This window comes from Globicephala melas, chromosome X, assembly GCF_963455315.2.
Source record: "Globicephala melas chromosome X, mGloMel1.2, whole genome shotgun sequence".
In the NCBI taxonomy this organism is placed as follows: Eukaryota; Metazoa; Chordata; class Mammalia; order Artiodactyla; family Delphinidae; genus Globicephala; species Globicephala melas.
The window spans coordinates 19,219,052-19,232,426 of record NC_083335.1 but is presented as its reverse complement, the minus strand read 5'-3'; the positions used below and the strand labels follow the sequence as shown (position 1 = coordinate 19,232,426).

Genomic DNA, 13,375 nt, shown 5'->3' with positions numbered 1-13,375 from the left:
TAACATCTTATGCAGTAATGTACATTTGTCACAATTGATGAACCAATATTGATACATTATTATTAACTAAAATCCATACTTAATTATTCAGATTTCCTCAGTTTTCCATTAATGTCATTTTCCTGTTATAGGATCCTAGGCAGGATACCACATCATATTTAGTTATATCTCATTAGATTCCTCTTGGCTGTGACAGTTTCTCAGACTTTCTTTGGTTTAGATGACATTGACAGTTTTGAGGAATACTAGTCGCATATTTTGTAGAATGTCCCTCAATTGGGATTTGTCCATTTTTCTTATGATTAGACTCGCACTTATTGAGTTTTGAGAGGAAGACTGGTGAGGTGAAATGCCATTTTCATTACACCATATCAAGAGTACATTTAAAAAAATTTTTTTTATAGAATTATAGTTGATTTACAATGTTGTGTTTCAGGTGTAAAGAGTACAAATTATTAACATGACATCGTGGTTGGCATTGACCTTGATCACCTGCCTAAAGTAGTGTTTACCTGATTCCTCCACTTTAAAGCTGCTGTTTTTCCTCTTTTCCATACTGTACTCTTTGGAAACAAGTTACTAAGTGTAGCCCAAGAGTTGTGGGGGTTTTGTTTTTTTGGTTTTTTTTGCTACCATGCGGCATGCGGGATCTTAGTTCCCTGACCAAGGATCGAACCCATGCCCCCTGCATTGGGAGTGCAGAGTCTTAGCCACTGGACCGCCAGGGAGATCCCAAGAGTTTGTTTTTTAAATATAGATTCCAGATAACATCTTTCTCGCTGAGTGGGGCCTTCTCCATTATTTTTTGGTGTCTCCTTTTTTAATTTTTACTTTAATCAGGAGACAGGCATATGCAGTTGACATGTTTCAAATGCTTATTTATTTATTTTTAAGAAAAAAACGTTGCCAAGCTTTATTTAGGTTGCAGTGGTTATAGACAACACATCTAACCCTATATCCCACCCCACCGTACTCGGCCCCCTGCACAGGCTCAGCTCCCTTTTCCCTCCAGTCTCACTTCTTGTCCTCCTCCCTTTTGTCCTTCTTGCCCTCCTCCCTCTTGTCCTTCTTGCCATCCTTGGTGGCCTGGGAGGCCAGGGAGCCCATGGCATTTCAAGTGGCCTCGTTGTTGGGATCCACACCTGGGAGGTTCTCCAGGACACTCTGAAGGAACTTGGGGTCCTGCATCACGTCATAATCATCCTCCTCCTTGGCGGGCTCAGGTGTGTCCATGGCTAAACTGGCATCAATGTCAGCTGATTCTGCCTGGCCAAATTCTGCGCCCTGGAGGCACATCTGCATGGCGTAAGCATTCTGTTCTGCCTCAGTCATACTGCTTAGGTCAGGGAGCCCCGTGCGGCCACACTCCTGCTGGCTGATGGTCATCTTCAGCAGGGCATCGTCCGAGTCTTCAGTCCCAGTCGTAGCGCTTCCCACCTCAGCGGCAGAGGCAGCAGCTGCCCACCGCGCCTCCTTCTCCTGCGGCTGCCGCCGCTCTTCCATAGAAACACGCAGGGCCAGGGCCAGCTCACGATCAGCACTGGGATCCACTCCAAATTCAGCCACTGGCACCAAGACCCAGCATGGCACTGCCTTCCCCAGCCAGAATCGGAGAACTGATGAGGGCATCGGCCAAGCTGGGCCCAGGACGCACTGTCACCAGATGAGAACCGCTTCCATCTTTGCCATTCAGTGTGTTTACAACGGCGGTCAGCTTTTCTGTGCTCACCTCCTCTTCCCCCAAATTGATAATGTCAGCATTTACTTTCTCCTTCTTGAGGCGTTTAGCCAGTTTCACCAGATTCTTCTCATTGTCCTCCATGGGGCTTCCCACAAAGGCAATGATTCGTATCTTGTGATTCTTGCCCTGTTGGTGCTTCAGGGCCAGATGGGCCACGCAGATGCCAGTGCAGAAGGTGATCTTGCCCTTCGGTTGGACAGTGTGGAGCTTAGACAGGATGTGGCCGGTGTCAGGGGTGAGTGTGGTCCGCACTTCACAGTCATTGGCCAGTGTGATGAGGCCCACATTGTTCTCAGGGTTGCTGAGGATCTTGGAGTGACAGACTATGTTGACAGCGTCTTGTTGGGCGTGTAGCCGGGTGGGTAAGAAGTCCCCATTCCGCATATACTCACTGTTGTCCACGCAAACCATAGTGCTTTCCAACACCATCTTGCCGCCTTCCACCCTCCCCAACTTCAAATGCTTATTTAAATTATGAAGTATAGGGGCTTTCCTGGTGGCGCAGTGGTTGGGAGTCCGCCTGCCGATGCAGGGGACACGGGTTCGTGCCCTGGTCCGGGAAGATCCCACGTGCCGCGGAGCGGCTGGGCCCGTGAGCCATGGCTGCTGAGCCTGTGCGTCCGGAGCCTGTGCTCCGCAACGGGAGAGGCCACAACAATGAGAGGCCCGCGTACTGGAAAAAAAAAAAAAAAAAATTGTGAAGTATATTTCAGCTGATGAAGGGATTTGAAATTAAAGCGAATATTTGTGCTGGGGAACTTAGGGGAACCTAACGTGGTTTTGCAAATGCTCCTGTGTCTAGCTGTTGCCCACATATACTCTCATTCCTTAGCCTCCAAGCCTCTCTTTGCCTGTAGCTGCTCCTAGAATTTAATTGCCTGCTAGCTAAAACCTCTATGAAAACATTTGGGTAGATAGAGTGGCCCAGGATTTTCTTTTGCTTGGCAAGAACTCACTTGCTAAAATGGTTTTTAATATGTTGGTGCCTCTCTACTGTGCTTCTTTTGCCAGAATAGATGCAGCCCAAAAGATTTGCTTGTCTTCCTAACTCCTTTTTTAATAGCTCATAGCAGTGACTGAGCTATTGATCTGAAGGGATAATAACAACCCTGTATGTGCTTTTTGCAAGTTCTGATATTTTAAGAACTGAGAGCTTTGAAAAAGAACATCGCTTTACTTCACAAACTCAAGGCTTCTTCAAACCAAATAATATACAGCATATGTCATAAAGAAGGTTCATTCCTAGAAATCACCAGATTTAAAGGGAGCAAAGGATGAGGGAGAAGGAATTAAAACAAGTGACAGTACTTGCTCAGAGACTGATGACCAGGGTCAGCTCCACAGGAACACTGTCTCCAGCAGCCCCACTTACTCTTCCTCACCGCATCCCTAATTCATGTTCTTGGCTCCTAAAATACACTTAAAGCACTTCTCAGAAAGATTGAAAGGCACACAGAAAGTAAACAAACTTTTTGGTGAAGTTAACCTTTAGTATATTATTAGTAGTTTTGGATTCTAGGTTGACTCCTCAGTAGGAAAAATAGCAAGCAACATGCCTCATTATAATTGGATATATAAATAACTTAAGATAATACATCTATCATAAGGTAAATAGAAAAATTGGGGGATTTTTTAGCTGCACACATTTATTTATTTATTTATTCTTGGCTATGTTAGGTCTTTGTTGCTGCGCACGGGCTTTCTCTAGTTGCAGCGAGCTGGGGCTGCTCTTCGTTGAGGTGCGTGGGCTTCTCATTGCTGTGGCTTCTCTTGTTGTGGAGCACGGGCTCTAGGCGCACGGGCTCAGTAGTTGTGGCACGCGGGCTCAGCAGTTGTGGCTCGCGGGCTCTAGAGCACATGCTTAGTAGTTGTGGTGCACGGGCTTAGTTGCTCCACAGCATGTGGGATCTTCCCGGACCAGGGCTCAGACCCGTGTCCCCTGCATTGACAGGCAGATCCTTAACCACTGTACCACCAGGGAATTCCCTTAGCTGTGTACATTTATTTATCCAAGTTCTGGCTAATAAGGTCTAAGACCACTCCCTCAAGTTGAGAGATATGCCCCACCCCCCAAAAAACAGTCAAAGAATATTTAGGTTTATACTCTTAATTTGTCAATGTTACTGTCTAATATCTCTTATATATTTGTATCTGTTCAGCACCTGGAAGAATTCAGTACTTATTTTTAGAATTTGTCTTAAACTTTTTTAGTAAACTTTTCATTTTAGGATAATTTCAGATTTATAGGAACTTTGCAGAGATGGTACAAGGAGTTCACATATGCCCCTACACAGTTTCCCTTATTATTAGCTTATATTAGTAATGGTACATTTGTCACAATTAATGAACCAATATTGTTATGTTATTACTAACTGAAGTCCATACTTCATTCACATTTCTTCAGTTTGTCCCTAATGTCCTTTTTTCTGTTCCAGGATCCCATCGAGAATACAATACCATAATTAGTCATCCTGTCTCCTTAGGCTCTTCTTGGATGTGACAGTTTCTCATACTTTCCTTGGTTTTGATGACGTTGACAGTTTTGAGGAGTACCGGTTAGGGATTTTGTAGCAGATCCCTCAGTTAGGATTTGTTTGATGTTTTTCTCAAGATAAGATGTGGATTATGGCTTTTTAGGAGGAAGACTGGAGAAGTGAAGGGCTGTCCTCATCACATCTTATCCACCATGCACAGTATCAACGTGACTTTCTACTGATGTTAACTTGATCACTTGGCTGGGGTAGCATTTGTCAGCTTTCTTCACTGTGAAGTTAGTCTTTTTTAAAACAGATTTTTACTGATTTTTCTACCTCTATGATTCTGGAGAGGAATATGGTTCATTTCATTTATTTATTCAACAGATGTTACTTTGAGTTAAAGAAAACATGGTTTTAGGTAAATTTTAGGGTTTTATTCCCCCCAAGGCCCACTCTTACTAATTGGAGAAATAAACCGTATTTAAGGAATAGCCAATACTTTGTAGTTAACAAAAGTTGGTCAAGGTCAAGTTGTTGGTGTACAGTGTATATTTGTTTAGCTTTTCTGAATATACTGAGTTTTTCAACAAAATTCTGTTTGACCACTGATGAATATTGTTAAATAATTTAAATCACATTCTTCAAGTGTTATGGCATCTCAATTATTCATGATTTATCAGTTATTAGACTTTCTTACCTTCTCTTTTCACTCTTTTATTCAGAAGTAATAGTGGAAATGAGACCCTTTCTATCTTCCCAGCTTTTGTATAAGTACAAAGGATTATATAGATATTAGGGATCAAGCAACCTCCTGCTTATCTACATTCTTTCAAATGCTAGTCACAGTAACAGATGAAGATCAGAAAGCACTAGGAAAGGCTTCCCTGGTGGTGCAGTGTTAATAATCTGCCTGCCAATGCAGGGGACACGGGTTCGAGCCCTGGTCCAGGAAGATCCCACATGCCACAGAGCAGCTAAGCCCGTGTGCCACAACTACTGAGCCTGCGCTCCAGAGCCCGCGAGCCACTACTACTGAGCCCACGTGCCACAACTACTGAAGCCCACGTTCCTAGAGCCCGTGCTCTGCAACAAGAGAAGCCACCGCAATGAGAAGCCCGCGCACTGCAACGAAGAGTAGCCCCCACTCGCTGCAACTAGAGAAAGCCCACGCACAGCAACAAAGACCCAGCGAGCCAAAAATAAATAAATTAAAATAAATAAATTTAAAAAAAAGAAAGTACTAGGAAAAGAAGAGTTTTGCTATCAAAGAATGAGTGTGTCATGCAGCAGATGAGCCTCTAGGATGAATTTGATTAAATCTCCACAGCAGCAAAGTCGCATAATCAGATGGTGTTGCTTGAGGCTTTCTCTTGCTTTGGAGTTGGATAATCTAAATTGTGTAGCCTCTAGTGGATTTTCATTCTGTCATGTATCAAGGAACGTCTGTGCAGATGAAAAGAGGTTTTCTGTTGGGCTGTGTGTGAGCTCAGTGGAAAGGGTTAAAAATTAGGAATGAATGCATTTAACTCAATTTTTCTTCCTAATAACAGACATCTCTACCAGATTTGATGACACTGCAAACATGAAAGGAGTAGAGACATCTGGGTGTTATCATAGGCTCTGCCACTACTTGTAGTTTGGGGGGTAGGTTTTTTTTTTCTTAATAAATTTATTTTTTTATTTGTTTGTTTTTATTTTTGGCTGCGTTGGGTCTCCGTTGATGCACGCAGGCTTTCTCTAGCTGCGGTGAACATGGGCTACTCTTCGTTGCGGTGCGGGGGCTTCTCATTGTGGTGGCTTCTCTTGTTTTGGAGCATGGGCTCTAGGCACACAGGCTTCAGTAGTTGTGGCACACGGGCTCAGTAGTTGTGGTTCGCGGGCTCTTGAGTGCAGGCTCAGTAGTTGTGGTGCACGGGCTTAGTTGCTCCACGGCATGTGGGATCTAACCGGGCCAGGGCTCGAACCCATGTCCCTTGCATTGGCAGGCAGATTCTTAACCACTGCGCCATCAGGGAAGCCCGGGGGTAGTTTTATTATGTGACTTCCCTCGGTGGTCCTCAGATTTTCATCCATATAGTTAAGAGTGGATAGGTCAGAGCACTGCTTATACCCCTCAAGACTATGTAAGTTTGTGGTTCAGAATGGGAAATAAGAGTAGCAATATGGGCTGTCCACCCAATTTCATGGTATGATATGATACAGTACATTAGGAAAAAGATTTCTGGGTAATAGCTATGAGGCATAGAGCTTTTTAAGATATGTATTCTGTATTCTGGATTAGGGAAGTGATGGTAGGTAGAGAAAGTGGAGGTGGGTGAACAGAGATCTCTATACACTGAATTCCATATTCCTCTTCCTTGGTCCTTCCCATGTGACAGGTTCACTCTTTCTCTTTCATTGCCGATCTTCTCTGCTCAGGGCCTTGCCTCATGCTGTCTGATGTTGGGAGGGCTGTGAGGGCCTGCTGACTTCCATGTCTTCACTGCTCTCCAGTGGACAGAGCTGGGGCGGGTCAGCCCCGAACGAGGCTTTGGGCCCCAGCCTGTCCTGAGCTGGAGATAATTTGGGAACCTCTGGCTGCCAGCTCAGCAGATCGGCATGTCTGCTAGTCTCATTCTGACTTTGTGTGCTTACATTTTTTAAGGCTGCTCTTGCTTAGTTCCTTGTAATTAAGACTGGCCTTGTACTTCCATGCCAGAACCCGGGCCCGTCTGTGAAGTCCTTGTCTGGGTATAGTGGTTGGTGCCACAGTTGCTCCAAGGGTAGAAATATGCTTTCTTTTAGCCAGGCCTCTCCGGAACTTGAACGCTGCCTGGACCCATGCCTGTGTTTGGGACTCTGCTGCCCATTGTTGATTTTGTTGATGCTCACTGACCAATTGCTTTTTACCAGATTTACCTGTTACAGTATTATGTCTGCTTTCTCCTTGCTGAGTATCCTGATGTTTGCTCATTGACCACCTATCTGGACCTCTGCCTGTTGCTGCCCACTCTCCTGTGCCAATTATGCTCTCTTGCCTACCTGGATCTCCTCCTAGAGCTCGCTTCTGAGTCCATCTCCAATTCCTTCCCTCCAATATGGAGGTGTCTCTATAGATGACAGGACCTGATCTACCGTACTGCCTGCCTTCAGAAGCTTAATTGTGACAGTCAGTGTTTTCCATTCTGTTTATAAAAATCTGTCACCTTTTAGCTGCCTTAGTTTGTTATTCCCTGATATTATAAACTCACTCCTTGACTTTTTTATTTGATCATTTTTTGGTCTTTCCTTAGAACAAATCTCATGTATCCCCTTTTCAGCCACTTGTTACTTTCACAGGGAGTGGCCTCAAATCATAAATCTTCACATTGGAAGAGACTTTCAAAGACATCTAGTTCAACTTTCCATGTGATGGGTAACTTACCAACTCCCAAAATAACCCATCAATAACATTTTCCACAGCTCTCAACTGGTTTCTTGGGCCCCAAACTATCAATTCATTCATATATTTATTCACTTATTCATTCAGTCAACAGTTACTCAACGTCTACTTTTAGCCAGGCATTCATGTGTGTGTGTGTGTGTGTGTGTGTGTGTGTGTGTGTGTGTGTGTCTCTGTGTCTCTGTGTGTGTGTGTTTGTCACCATTCCTGTCCTTAGAGAGCTGCTACTCCAGGGGGGATAGAGAAATAAACAATCATGATTGCTAGCTAGAGGCATGCAGTGGGTAGGGGAATGGGTCATTTCTTCTGCATGACTGAAGGTTGGTTCATGGAGGGGCTCTTTCTGCTGCTTCAATTAACACCAACTTTCTGGTCCACCACCAGCTTTTCAGCTACTCAATAAAGAGAGAGGAGAGTCTCCTTTCTGCCTCTGTCTATTGTTGACTTGCCCTTGAAATCATCTTTGTAAATGCAAGTCTTCGTTTGTTACTCCCCTGCTAATAGGCTCCCCATTGTCTACCCCGCAAACAGACATCTAGCTCTTTGACACAACTTATGAAGCCCTCAGCCTTCTGGTTCATGCTTGCCTCTCCAGTCCCATACACACCATTTTTCATCAGGCTCTCAGTGCCCCCAAATTTCGTGCAGTTTCCTGGCTACATCGTGCTTACTCACACTTCTCTTGCATATGTTGTTCCTGCTACCTGGAATGACTGCCGGTCTCATCTCCACGGTGAACTCCCGGGGCACTGTGAAAGCCTGATGGAAAATGGTACACAGGGAGGAATAAATCACAACTCTGACCTTCCTTTTCTATTAAGGTGTACTTTGACCTGTTGGCTGCTCTTGCCCCTTATACACCCCCATGCCTGCCACCCGAAGATTGTAAACTACTCTACACCAGGCAGTTATCTCTGTGTCTTCAGCCTTCACGCAGAGACTGGCCCAGAATGGGCAGTCAATAGATATGTGTTGGATGAATGGATGAGTAAAGAAATAAAGACAAGTCTTCTATAGCCTATTTTTCACTTTAGGTCTCCCTTGGAGCACCGAGAATGCTACTTAAAAGACTCTTACCGTTGTTTTGACTGTAGCTCCCTGCCAACCTAGGACCGCGCTCACTGGCTTATCCATGGCTAGACACCTGCCTGCAACTATCACTGAACAGCCTGCCTGCCATACAGGGAGAAAGGCCCTTTGGGGGTTCGGGGAAGGTTGGACAACTCTTCACCTTCTCCCACCTGGCAGCCTCTGCTGCCAGGATAAGCTTCTCGCATGTCTCTTCAAAACTCTAATCAAGAGAAAGAAATTGCACAGAATGAAAATGCTTCTTTCTTGCTCTGGTAAATCAGAACAGTTGTAAAGTGAGGAGAATTAGTACTTGAACAAGTTCCTGTCTTATTAAGCAATACTTTGAATGAGTCATCTACAAACTCAAGCAGTTGGTGAGAACAGTTAGTGGCCATTTATCATTTTAAGTTGATCTGTTTCAAATAAATAGCAAATGGGATATTTTGGTCCTAAATTATACATTTATCCCCTTCTTACAAGAGCCCTTTTTTTTTTTTTTACATAGTTATATCAATGAGCAGTGAAAGACACACAACACTGTCATGAACTTTGTCCTCCTTGTCTTCCTGTTCTTTAATCATGGATCTTGAACTTTCAGTCAAAACTCAGCAGTTTTAGTTCTATTAGATGTAGATCTCTACCTAAAATAGTTGGCCATTTCTGAGATAGTATGCTTTTCTTTAGGTTTATTGAGATACACTTTACATAAAATTCACACTTTTTATGTATGTACAAGTCTATGAATTTTGACAAACTTAATATAGCTTGTGGCCACCACTGAAGTCAAGATAATAGAATTTTCTGCCACCCAGAGTGTTCCCTCGTGCTCCTTTGTAGTCAGTGTCCTCCCTATGTTGCCAACCCCTGGCAACCACTGCTCTGATTTCTGTCTCTATAGTTTTCTCATTTCCAGAACCTCGTATAAGTGAAATCAAAATATGTAGCCTTTGGGACTGCCCTGGTAGGGTGCTGTTCTTCATCTTTATTTGATCTTTAGGCTATCAAAAGAGAGTGAGGGGAAAGGCAACAAATATAGTGAGTGTCTACGTACCAGGCAATGTGTATGTTTATTTAATTTAATCTTAATTGAAAATTGAGATCCAACAAGTCATTTGTACCACTTAAGTCTTTGGAGCTAGTAAATGGCACGGTCAGAACTTAACTGCAGGTTTGTTTGGTAAAAACCCGTGATCAGCCCATTACATTTTTTTTTTTTAACATCTTTATTGGGGTATAATTGCTTTACAATGGTGTGTTAGTTTCTGCTTTATAACAAAGTGAATCAGTCATACATAAACATATGTTCCCATATGTCTTCCCTCTTGCGTCTCCCTCCCTCCCACCCTCCCTATCCCACCCCTCCAGGCTGTCACAAAGCACCGAGCCAATATCCCTGTGCCATGCAGCTGCTTCCCACTAGCTATCTACCTTACTACGTTTGTTAGTGTGTATATGTCCATGACTCTCTCTCGCCCTGTCACAGCTCACCCTTCCCCCTCCCCATATCCTCAAGTCTGTTCTCTAGTAGGTCTGCGTCTTTATTCCTGCCTTACCCCTAGGTTCTTCATGACATTTTTTTTTCTTAAATTCCATATATATGTGTTAGCATACGGTATTTGTCTTTCTCTTTCTGACTTACTTCACTCTGTATGACAGACTCTAGGTCTATCCACCTCATTACAAATAGCTCAATTTCGTTTCTTTTTATGGCTGAGTAATATTCCATTGTATACATGTGCCACATCTTCTTTATCCATTCATCCGATGATGGGCACTTAGGTTGTTTCCATCTCCGGGCTATTGTAAATAGAGCTGCAGTGAACATTTTGGTACATGACTCTTTTTGAATTTTGGTTTTCTCAGGGTATATGCCCAGTAGTGGGATTGCTGGGTCATATGGTAGTTCTATTTGTAGTTTTTTAAGGAACCTCCATACTGTTCTCCATAGTGGCTGAACCAATTCACATTGCCACCAGCAGTGCAAGAGTGTTCCCTTTTCTCCACACCCTCTCCAGCATTTATTGTTTCTAGATTTTTTGATGATGGCCATTCTGACTGGTGTGAGATGATATGTCATTGTAGTTTTGATTTGCATTTCTCTAATGATTAATGATGTTGAGCATTCTTTCATGTGTTTGTTGGCAGTCTGTATATCTTCTTTGGAGAAATGTCTATTTAGGTCTTCTGCCCATTTTTGGATTGGGTTGTTTGTTTTTTTGTTATTGAGCTGCATGAGCTGCTTGTAAATTTTGGCGATTAATCCTTTGTCAGTTGCTTCATTTGCAAATATTTTCTCCCATTCTGAGGGTTGTCTTTTGGTCTTGTTTATGGTTTCCTTTGCTGTGCAAAAGCTTTGAAGTTTCATTAGGTCCCATTTGTTTATTTTTGTTTTTATTTCCATTACTCTAGGAGGTGGGTCAGAAGGGATCTTGCTGTGATTTATGTCATAGAGTGTTCTGTCTATGTTTTCCTCTAAGAATTTGATAGTTTCTGGCCTTACATTTAGGTCTTTAATCCATTTTGAGCTTATTTTTGTGTATGGTGTTAGGGAGTGATCTAATCTCATACTTTTACATGTAGCTGTCCAGTTTTCCCAGCACCACTTATTGAAGAGGCTGTCCTTTCTCCACTGTACATTCCTGCCACCTTTATCAAAGATAAGCTGTCCATATGTGCGTGGGTTTATCTCTGGGTTTTCTATCCTGTTCCATTGATCTATCTTTCTGTTTTTGTGCCAGTACCATACCGTCTTGATAACTGTAGCTCTGTAGTATAGTCTGAAGTCAGGGAGCCTGATTCCTCCAGTTCCTTTTTTCGTTCTCAAGATTGCTTTGGCTATTCGGGGTCTTTTGTGTTTCCATACAAATTGCAAAATTTTTTGCTCTAGTTCTGTGAAAAATGCCAGTGGTAGTTTGATAGGGATTGCATTGAATCTATAGATTGCTTTGGGTAGTAGAGTCATTTTCACAATGTTGATTCTTCCAATCCAAGAACATGGTATATCTCTCCATCTATTTGTATCATCTTTAATTTCTTTCATCAGTGTCTTATAATTTTCTGCATACAGGTCTTTTGTCTCCTTAGGTAGGTTTATTCCTAGATATTTTATTCTTTTTGTTGCAATGGTAAATGGGAGTGTTTTCTTGATTTCTCTTTCAGATTTTTCATCATTAGTATATAGGAATGCCAGAGATTTCTGTACATTAATTTTGTATCCTGCCACTTTACCAAATTCATTGATTAGCTCTAACTACAGGCCAATATCACTGATGAATATAGATGCAAAAATCCTCAACAAAATACTAGCAACCAGAATCCAACAGCACATTAAAAGGATCATACACCATGATCAAGTGGGGTTTATTCCAGGAATGCAAGGATTCTTCAATATATGCAAATCTATCAATGTGATAAACCATATTAACAAATTGAAGGAGAAAAACCATATGATCATCTCAATAGATGCAGAGAAAGCTTTTGACAAAATTCAACACCCATTTATGATAAAAACCCTGCAGAAAGTAGGCATAGAGGGAACTTTCCTCAACATAATAAAGGCCATATATGACAAGCCCACAGCGAACATCATCCTCAATGGTGAAAAACTGAAAGCATTTCCACTAAGATCAGGAACAAGACAAGGTTGCCCACTCTCACCACTCTTATTCAACATAGTTTTGGAAGTTTTAGCCACAGCAATCAGAGAAGAAAAGGAAATAAAAGGAATCCAAATTGGGAAAGAAGAAGTAAAGCTGTCACTGTTTGCAGATGACATGATCCTATACATAGAGAATCCTAAAGATGCTACCAGCCCATTACATTTTAATGCCCCTCTCTGGAAATGAGTGTCTGAATGTGGCAGGGGAGGGGCGGGGCAGGGAACCGGGTTGGGTATGGGGGGCGGGGGGCAGGTCTGCAGGGAGGGTGGAGGAAAGATTGACTGAGATTAGGAAAGGGAGAAACGTTCTACCACCTTTCATTGCCATCTAAAAACCTGAGCTTTTTAGATATCTTGGTTTTCATCTTATCTCTGCCATTTACTTGATTTATAGCACATTTGTCTCTCTGAGACTCATTTTTTTATTTTGTTTTTAATTTGAAATGTAGACAGACTGTTAACTTTGGTTGTTGTGAGGAATAAAGATAATACATGTAAAGTGCCGTGCGCATAGAATGTGTTCAATATAATGGTGTCCATTATTGTCATCATTATTAATTTCCTACCATTAAACATACTTTATAACTGGAAATAATTAATTTGGGTTTGGAAAATGATTTCTTTAGTTGTTTGTTTAATTCTTTTGCCAGAATAGCCTAGAGCAAGTTCCTTTTTATAAGAATGGACTTAGTTTCCTCTATTTTTTACCCTCCTCCTAAGTCAAAACAATACCAGTTTACTAAATCAGTTTGAAATTTGATTTAAAACCTCCTGCTGAATGCTTTGGGCTCTGGAAATGATAGTGTGCATGTGTGTCTGTGTGTGTGATCTGGAAGTGGTTGTCTCAGCCCAGAGGACTGGAGATGCCACTTTCATTTTACAGGAGCAACCAACCATTGATAGCCAGCTTCAGTCCCTTTGCTCATGCAGATCTGATAGTTTCTGAGTCACTGAAACTCTCTTCTCTGACACAAACCACTTCAGGCTGTTTGGAGGTAATGATTCCT

At 42.5% G+C, this 13,375-nt stretch overlaps 1 protein-coding gene and 1 pseudogene across 8 annotated transcripts in view; one reads left to right on the top strand and one right to left on the bottom strand.

Annotated features, from left to right (window-relative positions):
- Positions 1–13,375, top strand: part of ATP11C (ATPase phospholipid transporting 11C) — a 169,022-nt gene that overhangs the window by 24,676 nt on the left and 130,971 nt on the right. The window lies entirely within an intron of this gene.
- LOC115846165 (26S proteasome non-ATPase regulatory subunit 4 pseudogene) lies at positions 1,015–2,170 on the bottom strand (annotated as a pseudogene).